This window comes from Impatiens glandulifera, chromosome 1, assembly GCF_907164915.1.
Source record: "Impatiens glandulifera chromosome 1, dImpGla2.1, whole genome shotgun sequence".
NCBI classification, from domain to species: domain Eukaryota; kingdom Viridiplantae; phylum Streptophyta; class Magnoliopsida; order Ericales; family Balsaminaceae; genus Impatiens; species Impatiens glandulifera.
In genome coordinates this window covers 68,644,490-68,662,333 of record NC_061862.1, presented here as the reverse complement: position 1 = coordinate 68,662,333, position 17,844 = coordinate 68,644,490, and positions in this window count along the sequence as shown.

Sequence of the window (17,844 nt, the reverse complement as noted above, 5' to 3'; positions counted from 1 at the left end):
CAAATAAAATATTGTTGATCAAACACTAAATTTTCTATGGATTGGTTAGTTAGTTAACTTGCTAATCCGAAAAAGTTTTCTCAAAATTTTGATTCGGTCTTTGTGTTTAATTTTGTAGAATTTAATATAGTGGTGAGTCGCTTATTCAGTTTCGTTAGAAAGCTTATCTCGTGGTATTTTCTCGGTAAAATCTGCTAATGAATAAACAAGGGAGTCCAGAGGTTGTGCTAGAAGTCCTTCTTGAGATATAATATCGTATTTGTGACAACTCAATTCGACTTTAAAAATTTGTACCGCAACTTTTGAAAAATATTCTTCACCTTGTACCGGAACTTTTGAAAAACATTCTTCACCATGTATAACATTTGAATGATTTTCTGAATTTTTTTCTATTGTAATTTGACGATCGGGCACTTGTTCATTTGTCAAAGCATCAACATCTTCATTGTCTAAACAATTTGCTGAATTTTCTTCTATTACAATTTGAAGCTTCTCTAGTGGTATTTTCTCGGTAGAATCAATAAAGGAGTCGAAAGGTCGTTTTAAGTCTTTATTCAGATATAATGTTGTATTTGTAGAAATTCGATTCGTTTTCAAGAATTTGTACCGTAATTTCTGAAAAAAGTTCTTCACCATGTACACCATCTGAATTTTCTTCTATTAGAATTTGACGATCGAGCACTTGTTCATCTTCCAAACATAACCCAAATTGTTTTATGACTTCAAGTTTTAAGAAAATCTCATGTAATCACCATATTAGGATCTAAACAAGCTTTAAAATTTGTATACCATAACCTGGCCTTATCTCTGAAATAAAATCTTGCAATTCTTTGTTGAATGTCGGTTGGTATGTCGTTAATCCTGAAATATTCTTCCGCTGCACATATCCATTCATCTATATTTTCACTGTCGAATTCTGGGAATTCTGTTTTACCTCCGTACGTAAAATAATACATGAATATTGTCTTGTCAATTTTATATCCAATCTTTGTGTTATAAGAACTATTCTTTACGGATCTTGCATAAGAGGGAGAAAAAAATCATATCGATGCTTGCGGAAGGAATTGATGGAGAGAAAAGATTAATTTGTCGAATTTTTCAAACCACAATTAGAGAATTGACAACTCTGGTATCATTGTTACAATTCGTTTACTTAGTTACGCCACTTCCAAAGTTTGTCGTAGAAACGATCGAAAAAAGAATGAAATCAAGAAGGGGATGCAATGTCAATAGAAGAATAAGGTGCAACCAAGAAGAATAAGATGAGAATTTTAGAAGACAACTCAAATTAATAAAACTATTATTTCTTCCAACGTAATCCAGAAATTTAATAAAAAACTATTTATAAAAGTAGATCTAATTAACTAATTAACTATATTAAAAATTCGAATTAATACTAATAGGATTTAATTGTTACAACTATAAAACTTGAAGGATTTATCTATACTATTGGATCAATACAATATATATATATATATATATATATATTACATAATCACAACAAAAGAAGTCATTATGATGATGAAGCATTCCATGTTCTACTAAAGCTTGATATATATATCAAATGAAGTAACGATCAAAACAAAAATCAAGATGACTAAAACTTGTAAACTCGAACCTACTTAAGTCCTTCCCTGTCCTAGTTCGTGATCTGCTTCACGAGCTCTTTCAACAAGATTTTCTTCTACATCTCTAATGACATCTTTTGATGATTGAGCAAATGATTCCAACGGTTGGTTCTATTATCTTGATTAGTAGTAATATACAAAGTCCAATGAATAAAATAATTTTTACAAATCATCCAATAATATTCTTACCGAAACTCCTTTATTGTCGCATCTTCTTCAATCACATTTGATCTTAGGCGGTGGTGATAGCCAATCCAGCTCCTCCTCGTCGTTGTCCTCATTATCAAGAATGTGTACAATCTCCTTTTTTATCTTCGTTTATTTTCTTAACCTAATTGTATATAATAACATCAACAAGATATAGTTATCGAAATTGGTAACAGGTTAATTTGTTTATTTGGGAGAGATTTATAACCTTATTGGATAGTTTACTCTCTTCGGCTAAATAATAACTCATATACCGACAACTTTGTTCTAGTCGTGTTGATATGTTAAATCACGACGATTTTTGTTATGGTCGGCATATATAGTGGTATTGAGTTCTTTTTACTAGAATCGAAGAAGAAAACATACACTAGTAAACGATTGAAAGTTTCCTTAGAGAAGAATTTAAGGAAAAGAAAAATAACCCAAAAAATAAGTCAAACAAAAATAATTATGATATTTCACTATTTTAACCTAGTTACACTAGTTTTGGTATTCATTTGAAGTCATTATTTACTAATAACATTTAATTGTTTTACTATTTTAGTATTCAATTTCAATGTCAACCACTGTTATAGTATCAATTCCACAATATTGGAATGAAAGTTTGATCATGGATGCTAACACTTCATTTACTGTACTGTTGTAGTCTCAACTTTCTCAGATAGGCTTGACTACGTGCGAATGTGAAAGGCCTTCACTTGACTTTTATCAATACTGAATTTATCCAAAGAGTTCTACAAACATTAACTAGTAGTTAAGTCTAGGGGTGTAAACAAGCCGAGTCGGGCTCGAACTAACCCTAGCTCGAGTTCGACTCGACTCGATTTTTATCGGCTCGGCTCGAGCTCGAGCAAACTTTTAATATTAAGCTCGAACTCGGCTCGATCAAATAACCATAGGCTCGAGTTCGGCTCGATAGGCTCGATAAGCTCGAAGCTCGAATTTAAATATATTTATATATAAATATCTTATATTAAAAAAATATAAATCACTAGTTCACAAAAATAATATTTCATATCCTTAGTTACATTTTAATAAAAAAAAGACAACCATAAATCAAAATATAGCTCATAAAACATAAAATTTCAACAGCATGCGTCATGCGTGTTCATCTCAAATTTCAGCAATATGCATGGTCATCTCAATCAAAAATTCTCGATCATACCACCTGTATTACTAAATACATTCATTAACATAAATTTATAATATGCTCAAATAATAATATAATAATTACACTAGAAAAACAAATTAAACAAATTAGAAATAACTAAAATATAATTTACCTTAAGAGTTGGATGTTAAAAGAATAATTTCTTAATAAATTTTTTCCTTCCGTAAAAAGAAATAATCATATAAGTGATTAAAATTTAGTTTCTAATTTAGATAACCAATAATGAAACTTAACGTACCTTATTTGATCCCTCCAATATGTCAAAATCATTCCAAACTTCTGAAGTTTATTTCCTTTTCTTTGTTTGGAACCCCCATCCTGTTTTTCTTCGTCATTTTCTTGTGTGTCTTGTTGGGTGTAGTTATGAAGAACCTCATTACTTTCAACTACACCGATATTTATATTAAGTGGAACTTATGTCATTAAGAGATAAATAAATAAAATCAAAACAAACACAATGGGTTATGTCAACAACTACTATATAAATTAGTGCTTAAAGAGAGCAATAACTGAACAAGATTTAGGGTTTTAACGGAGCGAGATTTAAGGATTCAAAACGAGATGTAAGTTTGTTGAAGAAGTATCAATGGACAGTCTCTTGAGTCTTTTTGCAAAATAGTTTGAAAATTAAAATACTTTATAGTATAATAAAAATACCTTTATATCTTATAAAATATAATATATTGAGATTACATATATTAAATAATATTACAATATAATTATATTTTTTTATTTAATTTTTAAAAATTATATTTCCGTAATTAAATTAATATCAATATATTTATTTCCTTATAATTATTATATAATATATATTTTTTAATTTATAAATATTATTCTGGTATATCTTGATATACCAAAATATTGAAAATCTCATACCTTTTATGTACCAATAATTTTGGTATCGGTATAATAAACAATAAGCCCATAAATAGTCTTATGGATGTTTTAAATTTTCATTAAAAAATAAAATATAATAAAAAAATGATTAGGCTCGAAAAAGTTCGACGAGCCATCAAGCGAGTCTTACCTAAGCTAGAATTCGGCTCGAATATTAAACGAGCTGGCTCGAGCTCGGCTCGAATTCGATTTTAACCGAACTCGAATCGAGCTTTGACCGAGAGGCTCACGAGTGGCTCGACTCATCTACATCCCTAGTTAAGTCTCAATTATGTAAAGAGTTATACAAATATTATAGTTTTTATATTTCACTTGTATTAATATATTTAACCCATTTTGTTCTTGTCTTCTTTTTATTATTTTTATTTAAAATGTTTTTAATATTAGTGAGTGAATCTAAAAACAAAAAGACATAGTGCTCTTATTGTTAAATAAATATTATAATTATAAGAATGCCTATCAATTCTATTTAATATATTAAAATATTCTTATTGTTAAATAAATATTATAACGGTTGAATTATAAGTAAACTAAAAATTATCTTGGAATTCAACATTATAATAAGTGTTGAATTATAAATATTATAATAAGTGTTTTCTATACCGTAAATATCATGTAAAACACGATTTACATGATTTTAAATAAACTTCAAACCAACGTTTCACACGAATCTGTGAATTGTTTGATAGTAGAGCGTTGTACAACAGATATCGTGTAAAACAAATTACAGAAAAACTATTGTAAAATAACTCTCTTGTAAAACGCCAACTATCGTGTAAAGCACGTTTTACAAGAGAGCATTATATAATCGTTATCGTATAAAACATAAAGTTGAATTATTTGATTGAAAAGTTAGGATAATTTATTATTTGTTATTTGATTAAAAATTGTATTATACATACAGTGTTCACTCTCTCTATGCAAAGTTAAATAATCTCATTTGAAGGTAAGTATAATTTTTTACCCATTCTCCCCTTACAAACTCTGGCACAAATAGTTTATAATTCTTAATTATCTTATCTTTCTTTTTTAACTTTGATTTAATTATTTCTTTACATATTTTTAATAAGTTATATTTAAAGAGTATTTTTTTAATAAAAATATTATAAATTTAAAGAGAAACTATATGTAATTTTTTTAATAAAATTATTCCACATAACCATTGACATGCTTTCATTAATTTATGTTAATGTAGATCTTTAAGTATTATATATATTTTTTATTAATTAATATTATTTAATAAAAAAAATAAACTAAAATAATAACATACCTAAATAATTAGTATATATTTATTTATATACAATCCATTAATAATATTATAAATTATAATAGGGAAAATTCATATTATAATAAAAATATAATTATTATAATATTTAAGAATATTAAATAAATCAAGAGATAAGAGTTCATATTAACCTTTTAAAATTGAAAAATTCAAAATAATAAAATAATAATATTAATAATAAAATAATATAAAATATTAAGAAAAAATGATAATAATAAATAAAAATAACAAACAATAAATAAAGTTAAGATTATCATTTTAATTAAAATATTAAAAGACAAAATTAATTTTTCATTTTTATAATACTTATCATGATACTTTTATCAAACATATTTATATACAATTTTTATTTTTTATATAGTTATACTTTATATATAACCTAGTTTACAAGATAAAAACGTTACAAATTCGATTTTCACTCAAGTATTTTAGTGTGGGATGAGAGAAGGGATGAATGTGAATAGTGATAATATATATATATATATAATGATGCTTAATTTTTAAAGTGTTCGGATTGCCGGGTCGAGAGCTGTGGTTAATTTGGATACTTGAGTCGGATTGTGGGTTGACCCGTATTTAAATTTAAAACGGTTAAAAATAAAATTAAAATTGCTAGAGGTATGTTTCGAACTTGCAACCTAACAAAACAAGTACAACTCTTTAACCAACTAGGCTACAAAGACTTTATATTTTAAATTCAACACCAAATTTGATAAACGCGGGACGTTTTAATATTAATATAAGTTCAACTTTTTAACTAACTAATATATATATATATATATAATGTTGTTTAATTTTTAAAGTGTCCGGATTTCCGGGTCGAGAGTTGTGGTTAATTTGGATACTTGAGTCGGATTGTGGGTTGACCCGCCTTTAAATTTAAAACTGTTAAAAATAAAATTAAAAATGCTAGAGTATGTTTTAAACTTGCAACCTAACAAAACAAGTACAACTCTTTAACCAACTAGGCTACTAAGACTTTATATTTTAAATTCAACACCAAATTTGATAAACGCGGGACACTTTAATATTAATATAAGTTCAACTTTTTAACTAACTAATATATAATGATGTTGAATAAATGGATACTTGGGTCGGATTGTGGGTTGACCCACCCATAAACTTAAAACGGTTAAAAATAAAATTAAAAATGTTATCCGTAATTTTTTTTCACGGTTTTTTATATTATTACTCATGCAAATGCACGGGCTAAATGCTAGTTTTTATAATATACAATAACTTTTTATGTTTAAAATTGTTTGATTTGCTTTGACAAGTTTTTCTTGGTTCCTATTTTCCATCAAACTATATATAATAGGGAGCCTAATTTTATTAAATTGTTTTTATTTAAACAATTCCTCTTTCTTTACAAAATGAAGTTCCTCTTCTTTTCAAATGAAGTAATTTCATATTCTCACATCCTAGACAACTTTTTTTTCCTTTATTTTGGGTTACATCTCAAGGAACAAGCAATAATTCTGAATTAAGTTTCAAAATTATTTTTTACTCAATAATTAGCTTTTTTTTCAAATGAAAAAAATATCTCAATTGAAGTCAAAAGTCACTTATTTACTCAATAATTAGCTTTTTTTTCAAATGAAAAAAATATCTCAATTGAAGTCAAAAGTCACTTATGGAGAAGGGAAAAAGGTGGGTGGAAGAAGTTAAGGTTAAAATAAATAAATAAGTCACTTATGGAAGTCACTTAATTTGATTGGTTTGTTAATACTTTGGGCTTGGCCTCTGCATGATCGGGTGTTTGGCCGGTGGGCTTGGGCAGTTACTTTTTCTTTTTCGATAATATATATATATATATTAATTTTGATATATACATGTGAGAGTAATTGATACTTAGGTCGGATGATGGGTTGACCCTACCCATAAACTTAAAATGATTAAAAATAAAATAAAAAATACTATACGTATGTTTGGAATGTTTGAACTTGCAACCTAACCAAAAAAAAAACAAGTTCAATATATATATATATATAATGATGCTTAATTTTCAAAGTGTCCGGATTGTCGGGTCGAGAGTTGTAGTTAATTTGGATACATGTGAGAGTAAATGCATACTTTGGTCGGAAATTTGGTGTTATGAATGATGTTAAAAATGATATGTTAACACGTTATTGGACTTAAATCTAATAGGAGAGAGAATTTTCATTTTCCAAGTCGAATCACATGTTGTCACATCATTCTCGACACCATTTATGACACCAAATTCCCGTTCTACTCTAATTTTTAATACATATTTGCCCTCTCCTTTTATAATCAGTTATAAATAAAGTCACTCACTCAAAATTATATGCCCATATAAGTTTAATTCAAAAATTAAAATAAATTATAAATATTATAAATATATTTAAACAAATAAAGAATATACTTAATAATAAAAAAGTACAAAATACTTTTCATGTACTTAAAAATTAAATTAAAATATATTTTGTTATAGAGAAATCATATTTAAATAAAATAAATAATAATTATGTTAAAAATAATAAATTTTAAAATAATAATTTTATTTAAATTTTAAGTATTTTAAATTTTAATTATATTTGATTAAATAGACAAACAAATTAAATATAATGAAAAATAAGTTTTTAATAATTTAAATGCAAATTTAAATTTTATGAAAATATGATTTATTAAAAAAATTATATTTTATTAAATAAAAAAACTAAATCTTAATAAATTTAAAAAAAATTAATTTATTGAAAACAATATAATACTAAATATAATAGATTATTTATAAAAGATGAATATAAAATTTAACTCAAAAGGTAAAGTTCATTATAAACATTATAAGAATATTTAAAAATACATATTAATTTTATTATAAGAAATATATAAGTAAGAAAAATAAATAATATTTTATGTATTTAAAATTTAAACTAAAATTATAATTTGTTGTAGAAAAATTACATTTATATAAAAATAATTATACTTATTTCAAAAATATTTGAATTATATTTGATTAAAAATTAAAGTAATAAAAAAATAATTAAAAAGTTTAATAGTTATAAATGAAAAAAATACTTTTAATATAAAAATTAGGTAAATATCATAAAATAAAATTTTATGTATTTTGAAATTTAAATTATATTTTATTAAAATAATGAAGGAATGTGTAAATAAATATAATTTAATAAATTTAATGAAAAAATTAAATTTAAATTAAATTTTTTATAAAAAAATGTTTTTATATAAATTAAAAATCAATAATATAATTTTCTAAGTTTATTGTGAAAATTAAATTTTAATTTATAAAATTTGATATTAATGATATGATATTTATTTATATTTTCACAAATTTAACCGGTTGGAATTCTTATAATTTGCACAATTTAACCAACATCAAAATAAACCTATCAAAAACGTAAAATGCATTTTATATAGAAAGATAATATAAAGTTAAGTAAAAAAAAAACTTACTTGAACTCATTAAGTTCGATCTCTAAGATGAATAATATACTGCAATAAAAATAGACGTGTATAATGTTTTTCAAACAGTTATATATAATAGATTAAGAAAGAAGAGGACAGAATTATAATTATACCTAAATAAATTCAATTTGGAACCAAATTCTTGACAAATATCGACAACTCCTTTCGTCGATCCAAGGTCTTCAAATTCCTGAAAAATATCGATGCATTCAGCATCACCGAAAAAATGCCAATTACAAAAAAAAATACAAAAGACAAAGTCATACTTATCGATGTAAACAGGGGTTTTAAGATTCAAGCATCAAAATATTAAAAATAGGGTTTCATCTGAAAACAAACTATAATAATTTATACCTTCAACTTTCCCAAAGAGGAGTGGAATAAAATATACAATCATTCTCTTTGCATCATATATAATACATCTTAAGTCTTGAATCATTGGCTTGGAATCCTCAGATGAAATCAAAATTCAGAATCAGAAAGTTGAAATTAGTGTATAAAATTTTGATTATCAATAAATTGCATACCGCAACAACAACTTTCATTGCATCCATTAAGTGATGTTCTTCCTATCCCATCAATATTTACCTACAAATATCATAAGAGAATTGTTGGGTGTGAATGCGATTAAAGTTTGGCTCAGTCCTCTTGTTTATCGATTCCGTTGCACCACTATCTCACACAAAGGAGGCAACCCTCTCACTAGCATCCAAACATCACAAAAGAATTTGACATCTGTCTCACACCAAGAGAGTAGTATCTATTTATATTATTAGGTCAAGTCCAATAAGCGGGTTACTAGAGATTGTGCCACAATGTTGGGCCAACCAATACCCAACAATCTCCACCTTTGGCCCAAAACAGTGCAAAACATAATCAGGGAATCACAAGACACATCATCGTCAATTTATTACCATCGAGGCAATAAAGAGAATACCTAAGGTAAACTCATGTCACAAAGACCAGGGACAAAGGCACAAAGCATGCGAAAATCACAAAGATCAAACGCAAGAGCACAAAGCATGGGAAAATCACAAAGATCTAATGCAAGAGCACAAAGCATGCGAAAATCCCAAAGATCAAATGCAAGAGCACAAAACATGCGAAAATCACAAAGATCAAACGCAAGAGCACAAAGCATGAGAAAATCACAAAGATCAAACGCAAGAGCACAAAGCATGCGAAAATCTCAAAGATCAAATGCAAGAGCACAAAGCATGCGAAAATCACAAAGATCAAACGCAAGAGCACAAAGCATGCGAAAATCACAAAGATCAAATGCAAGAGCACAAAGCATGCAAAAATCACAAAGATCAAACGCAAGAGCACAAAGCATGGGAAAATCATAAAGATCAAATGTAAGAGCACAAAGCATGCGAAAGTCACAAAGATCAAATGCAAGACAAAACATGCGAAAATCACAAAGATCAAATGCAAGAGCACAAAGCATGGGAAAATCACAAAGATTGGAGGCAAAATCACAAAGCATGCCATGTCCACAAAGGACAAACCTCAAAGAGTTTTCCCTAAGTCAAAGTTTAAAATCTGTTGACACGAAATAAATTTTTCAGCAGGTAGACACTTAGTACCCATATTATCAGGATTAAATTCTGAAGGAATTTTCTTTAACTTAACAATGCTCTTTTCAATAATATCCCGAATGTAATGAAACCTAACATAAATATGTTTAGTTGTATCGTGAAAAACATGATTTTGACATAGTTGAATAGCAAATTGACTATCAAAAAACACAACTACATTTTTGTCAAGAAAACCAATTTCAGACAAAACAACCCTAAGCTAAATTGCTTCCTTAAAAGCTTTAGTGACAACTACATACTCAGATTCGGTAGTAGATAAAGCAACAATGGGTTGAAGTTGAGACTTCCAACTTATGCAAGAGCCACACAAAGTAAACACATAGGAAGTATCAGACTTTCTATTATCCCTATCATTAGCATAATTGGAATCTACATAACTAACTAACTTTGTACCTACAGAACACATAGAGAAAGTCAAACCAACATCAACAGTGGTTTTTAGATATCTCAAAAGCCATTTCAAAGCATTCCAATGAGGCATACCAGGGTTAGACATAAATCTACTCAAGCAACTAATTGTATATGCAATATCAGGCCTAGTACTAATCATTAGATACATAATAGACCCTATTGCATTGGAATAAGGCACATTCTTCATTTCAGTTATTTCAGTTTCAGTCTTAAGAGACTGATCCTTACTTAACACAAAGTGGGAAGCAAGAGGCACATTCACCGATTTAGCATCAGACATAGAAAATTTACTCAAAATTTTAGCAACATATGCATTTTGATTCAACACAAGAGAAAATTTTGTTCTATCTCTAATGATATTCATGCCCAAAATCTTCTTAGCATCACCTAAGTCTTTCATGTCAAAATTTTCACAAAGCGATTTTTGCACATGCATAACAGACTTCATATATGGACTAACAATCAACATGTCATCCACATACAATAAAAGAAGTACAGGCACAGAGTTTATATTCTTGAAGTAAAGGAAATGATCAGAAGAACTTCTTTTAAACGTCAAAGATTGCATGCACTTATCAAACTTGATATTTCATTGCCTAGGAGATTATTTTAAACCATACAAGGCTTTTTTTAATAAACAAACATGATCAGACAACTGGGGGTCAACAAACCCCTCAGGTTCATGCATATAAATATTTTTATCAAGTTCACCATGTAAGAAAGTAGTAGTAACATCCATTTGCTTCAATCCCCAATCAAAGTGAGCAACTAAAGCAAGCATAATTCTAATAGTAGTGAATTTGACATCAAGAGCGAAAATTTCAGCATAATCTATTCCCTCCTTTTGAGTAAATCCCTTGGCTACTAACCTAGCCTTGAATCTAACTTTTTCAGACTCTTGCTTCACCTTATACAACCACTTGTAATCCACTAAGGAGCAATTATGAGGTTTAGGAACAAGTTTCCAAGTATCATTGATTCTTAGGGAATTCATCTCATTATTCATAGCAACAATCCATTAGTAGAAAACTTAGATCTCAAAGCTTCTTTGTAAGAGTTAGGCTCATTACAGTCTAGGGATTCAAACATGTTAAAAGCAAATTCAGACATATTGCAATCATTCAAATTATCATCCCTAAATCTAGTAGGCATTATAACAGTTCTTCTACTTCTATCCCTATCAAGTTGATAGTCATGCAAATCATCAAACAAATCATTTGAATCAGACAAAACATTTGAATCATGCAAATCATCAATATCATGCACATTATCATGCTCCACCTCATTGGGAACATTCACATCATGTTCAACAAGTTGATCAAAAACTATCGGCACATGCTCCACCTTATTAGGAGCATCATTAACAGGAGTGGGGACATAGACAAGTAAGGAAAATCATTCTCATTAAAGACAACATCTCTACTTATCACAATCCTAAGCCCATGTTCACTCCTATCCCAAAGCCTATAACCTTTTACCCCTTCAAGGTAGCCTAAGAACACACATTTCTTGGACCTAGGCTCCAACTTGTCAACCTTCTGATGCACATAGCCAACACAACCAAAAACTTTCAAGTTGCTCAAATCAAGAGGTTTACCTGAAAGCACAAATTCAGGACATTTCCCTCCTAAGGGAACACTAGGGGACCTATTTATTAAATAAGCAGCAGTATGCAAAACATCCCCCAAAAACTTCTTAGACAACCTAGATGATGCTAACATAGCTCTCACCCTCTGTAGAAGTGTCCTATTCATCCTCTCAGCAATACCATTTTGATGTGGTGTGTACGGCACAGACCTATGTCTTTTAATACCCTAGGTAACACATAAATCATTCATCTGTTTATTACAGAATTCAAGACCATTATCTGTCCTAAGAGTTTTGATTCTCTTACTTATTTGATTCTCAATCAAAATCTTCCACTCCTTAAACTTTTCAAAAACATCAGATTTATGTTTCAAAAGTAACACCCAAACTTTCCTAGAATAATCATCATTGATGGACAAAAAATATTGGTTCCCTCCATGTGTAACAACACTAGAAGGACCCCACACATCAACATGTAAATATTCAAGGATATCAGTACACTTAGACACATTTGGGTAAGAGGAGATGGGAAAACTCACCTTATGTTGTTTTCCTAGCACACATGATTCACAGAAGGGGATGTGGGACAATTTATCACTACCAAAGTGACCACCTTTATGCAAAATTTCTAAACCTTTGTTACTGATGTGACCTAATCTATTATGCCAAAGAACATATTTATCAGCAATCACAGAGTTCACAGAGTCATAAGCAGTCTCAACATGACACACATACAGATTGTTCATCTTTTTAGCAGTAAAGATAACAAGAGACTCACGTCAAATTTTCATAACACCTTTCCCCCACTTTCCCTCTAAACCATCAATCTCAAGAGATGCACAAGATAAAAAATTATAACGCAAATCAGGAACATGCCTCACATTTTTCAAAGTAAACACAGAACTACAAAAAGAACCTTAGGCATACATCACCTATTCCTAACACCTTGCAATTTTTTGAATTTGTCATAGACACAAAACCATGTTCAATCTCTTTATAGTTAGAAAACAAATCTCTAAATGGAATCACATTAAAGTACAACCAGAGTCAACTAACCAATCAGATTTGCACAAAGAATTAGATAACACAGAGTTCAAGCTAGCATAATCACATAGATTATTAATCATAAAAATATCACCCATATTGCCCTCACAAACAACCACATTAGCATTTTCAACATGTTGATTTCTCTTAGGCTTAGGACAGTCCTTGATAAAATGACCAGACTCATGACAATTATAACACTTTTGAGCACTAGACCTACCCTGAGATCTACCCCTCACATGCATGACTTCCCTAAAATCAGTTTTTCCATCAAACGGAACCATACCATATTGATTAACACCAGACATGCTATCAAACAAATTAAAAGCAATCAGCAATCAATTGGTAGAAATTAATAGGAGGGTTCAAGCTATGATACCTTGCGAAACTCAAAGAAAGTTTCGACTTACCCACCCCGCTCGGAGATTTGTTGCTTCGTCTTCTCAGCAGTGGCACGACAGCGGCACGGCATCGGCACGGTAGATGCACGACAGCGGCACGTCGACGACTTTGATTCTCAATGGTCGCGACAAACGCGACACCAACAACAGTTGAACAAGACAACAACGACTTCTTCTCAGAGGCGGAAGCCACCTTGTTCTTCCTCCAGTAGCAGCAGAAGCATAGAATAAAAGCAAGAGGATTAAAGAAGAAACAGAAGACAGATATATGCTTATTGGTGAAGATAACTTATATCCTCCAACCCAATCTCAAACTTCAATTACAAACCCTAAACCCTAGCTTTGATATCATTGTTGAGTGTGAATGCGATTAAGTGATGTTCTTCCTATCCATCGATATTTATCTACAAATATCATAAGAGAATATATGACATGAATGGTAAGATGTTTTTTTATCTACTATGATACATATGTAATGACATTAACAACAATATATATATATGAGAAAAATTATTTTGTATTCCTTAAACAAGATAATGTTACTCATAATTTATAGTGGTGGTTCGGTAAAAAAAATTATTTTGTCGTTTAAGATACTTTTGAAAGCCATAGACAATACTCCATCACCATGATAGTTCGACATCCACGCCTTTGAGAATTGAGAACCTTTTAGAACATCAATCTGCCAGGTTAAGAAACATATGATATAACCACAAATAGTCAGTAGAATTTGAATTAGATAATGTAATTACCTTGGATACAGACTGGTCATTAAATATGACGGAATGACTATGCATAACAAGGTTCTACTACATTGAAGACGATTAACTTTGTGTCCACAACGATGTTGACCTGAGATATCCACGCGCGGAACCGAAAAGTTTGCAGGCGAAGAAATCACTCTTTACGTAGAGCTTCACGACAACTAGTTTTTGAATCCTAAATTATCCCTTAACCATATCGAGCTACTATATTACTTCGTTTCTAGTTAGATTCAAAATTTTAAGTATTTTATGTAAAAAAATAAATATTATTTTATGTATTTAAAATTTAATCTAAAATTATATTTTGTTACGAAAAAATTATTATTATATATATAAAATAATTAAAGAAATTGTTTTATTAAATAAAAAAAATAAAAAATTTAATACAAATTTAAATTTCATTAAAATAAGTTTAAAATTTAAATTATATTTGATTAAATAGAAAAAATATAGTTTTAATACAAATTTAATGTAAATACGACTTTAATTCATAGTTTAAAATTAGTTATAAAGAATATTAAAAAATATATATTCTAAAGTAAAATTTTGGATATAAATTTTAGGTATTTAAAATTTTTATTATATTTGATTAAGTAGAAAAACAAATTAAATATAATGCAAAATAAGTTTTTAATAATTTAAATGCAAATTTAAATTTTATGAAAATAAGTTTAAATAAAAAATTAGATTTAAATAATATTTGATTAAAAAAATGAAATCTTAATAAATTTAATGAAAATAATTTAATACTAAATATAAATAACTTATTTATAAAATTACAATAGAATATAAAATTTAATTCAAAAGGTAAATTTAAACCTTATAAGAATATTTAAAAATATATATTAATTTTATTATAATAAATATATAAGTAAAAAAAATAAATAATATTTTATGTATTTAAAATTTAAACTAAAATTATAATTTTTTATAGAGAAATTACATTTATATAAAAATAATTATAATTATTTAAAAATATTTGAATTATATTGATAAAAAAAAAAGTGATAATTTTTTTTTTTTAAGTTTGGATGATATAAATTTTAAAAATATTTTTAATATAAAAATTAAATAAATATCATAAAATAAAACTTTATGTATTTTAAAATTTAAATTATATTTTATTAAAACAAAGAATGGAGATGTAAATAAATATAATTTAACAAAACTAAAGTAAAATTTAAATTTAAATTATATTTTATTTTAGAAAAACGTTTTTATAGAAAATAAAAACGAATTATATAATTTTATTGTGAAAATTAAATTTTAATTTATAAATTTTGATATTAAAGATATGATATTTGTTTATTTTTTTTAACAAACTTAAAAAGTTGGAATTCTTGTTATTTGTATAATCTATCCTACATCAAAATAAATTTATCATGCATCTAAAAATGTATCATGCACCTTATATAGAAAAATAATATAAATGTAAGTAATAAAATAACACTTACTTAAACTCTTGAAGGTCGATATGTACGATGAATAATATACTGCAATAAAAATAGATGTGTGTATAATGTTATTCAAACAATTATATATAGTAGATTAAGAAAGAAAGATGAAAGAATTGTAATTATACCTAAATAAATTCATTTTGGAATTCAGACAAGAGAGGTGAAATTAAATTCTTGACAAATATCGACAGCTCCTTTTATCAATCCAAGGTCTTCAAATTTCTGAAAAATATCGATTCCTTTAGTATCAACGAAATAAGGTCAATTACAAAACAAGAAAAAACACAAAATACAAAGTCACACTTTTCAATGTAAATAGGGGATTAAGATTCAAGAATCACAAAAATGGAGTTTCATCTAAAAATATAATATAATCATTTATACCTTCAACTTTCCCAAGAAGGAGTAGACTAAAATCTACAATCATCCTCTTTACACCATATATATAATACATTCTTCAACCAATTCATAAGTCTTAAACTATTGGCTTGGAATTCCTCCAGGCTATAGATAAAATCAAAATTCAGAATCAGAAAATTGAAATTTGAAATTTTTTTTAATTATCAATAAATTGCATACCACATCATTAACTTTCATTGCAGCAGCATCAAGTGATGTTTTTCTTATCCCATCATTATTTACCTTTAAATATCATAAGAGAATATATGATATGAATTTTAAAATATTTGTTTGTCTATTATGATCCATATGTGATGACATTAACAACAATATATGTATAAGAGAAAAAAATATTTTGTATTCCTTAAACAAGATAAGGTTACTCATAATTTATAGTAGTGGTCGAATGAAAGGTAAAATAAGGAAATAACACCTTCGGTAGAAAAATTCATTTTGTCATTTAGGATTCTTTTGAAAGCCATAGGCAATACACCATCACTATGATAGTTCGACATCCACGACTTTGAGAATGGAGAACCTTTAGAACATCAATATGTCATGTTAAGAAACATATGATATAACCACAAATAGTCAATAGAATTTAAATTAGATAATGAAATTACCTTGGATCCAGACTGGTCCTTGAATATGACGGAATGACTATGAATAACAAGGTTCTACTACATTGAAGATGATTAACTTTGTGTCTAAGACGATATTGACAGAGATATCCACGAGCGGAACCAGAAAGTTTGCAGGCAAAGAGATCACTCTTTACGTGGTGCTTGACGACAACTATCTTTTGAAACCTAAGTTGTCCCTTAACCATATCGAGCTACTATATTACATCGTTTTCAAATTAAAATTTTTAAGTATTTTATGTAAAAAATTAAATATTATTTTATGTATTTAAAATTTAATTTAAAATTATATTTTGTTAGGAAGAAATTATTATTATATATAAAAAATAATTAAACATAATAATAATTAAAGGAATTGTTTTATTTTAATATAAATTTTATTTTATTAAATAAAAAAATTCAAATTTTAATACAAATTTAAATTTAATGAAAATAAGTTTAAAATGTAAAATTTAAATTATATTTGATTATATATGTATACAATTTTAATAAGTTTAATGCAAATTTAAATTTAATAAAAATAATTTTAATGTAAAATTTAAATTATATTTGATTAAATTGAAAAAAAATACAATTTTAATACAAATTTAATGTTAATACGCTTTAATTCATTGTATAAATTAGTTATAAATAATATTAAATAATATTTGTTATAAATAAAATATATTAATAGAAAAAATAATTATGTTAAAATAATAAAAATAAAATAAAAAAAATTTAATTCTAAATTAAATTTAATATTTAATGTAAAATAAAAAATTATTTTTATGAATTAATTATTAATATAAATATAATTAAAACTTAAACTTAAATATCAATATTATAATAATATTTAAAAAATATATACTTAATAATAAAAAACAAAAAAAAAATACTTTTTATGTATTTAAAATTTAAATTAAAATAT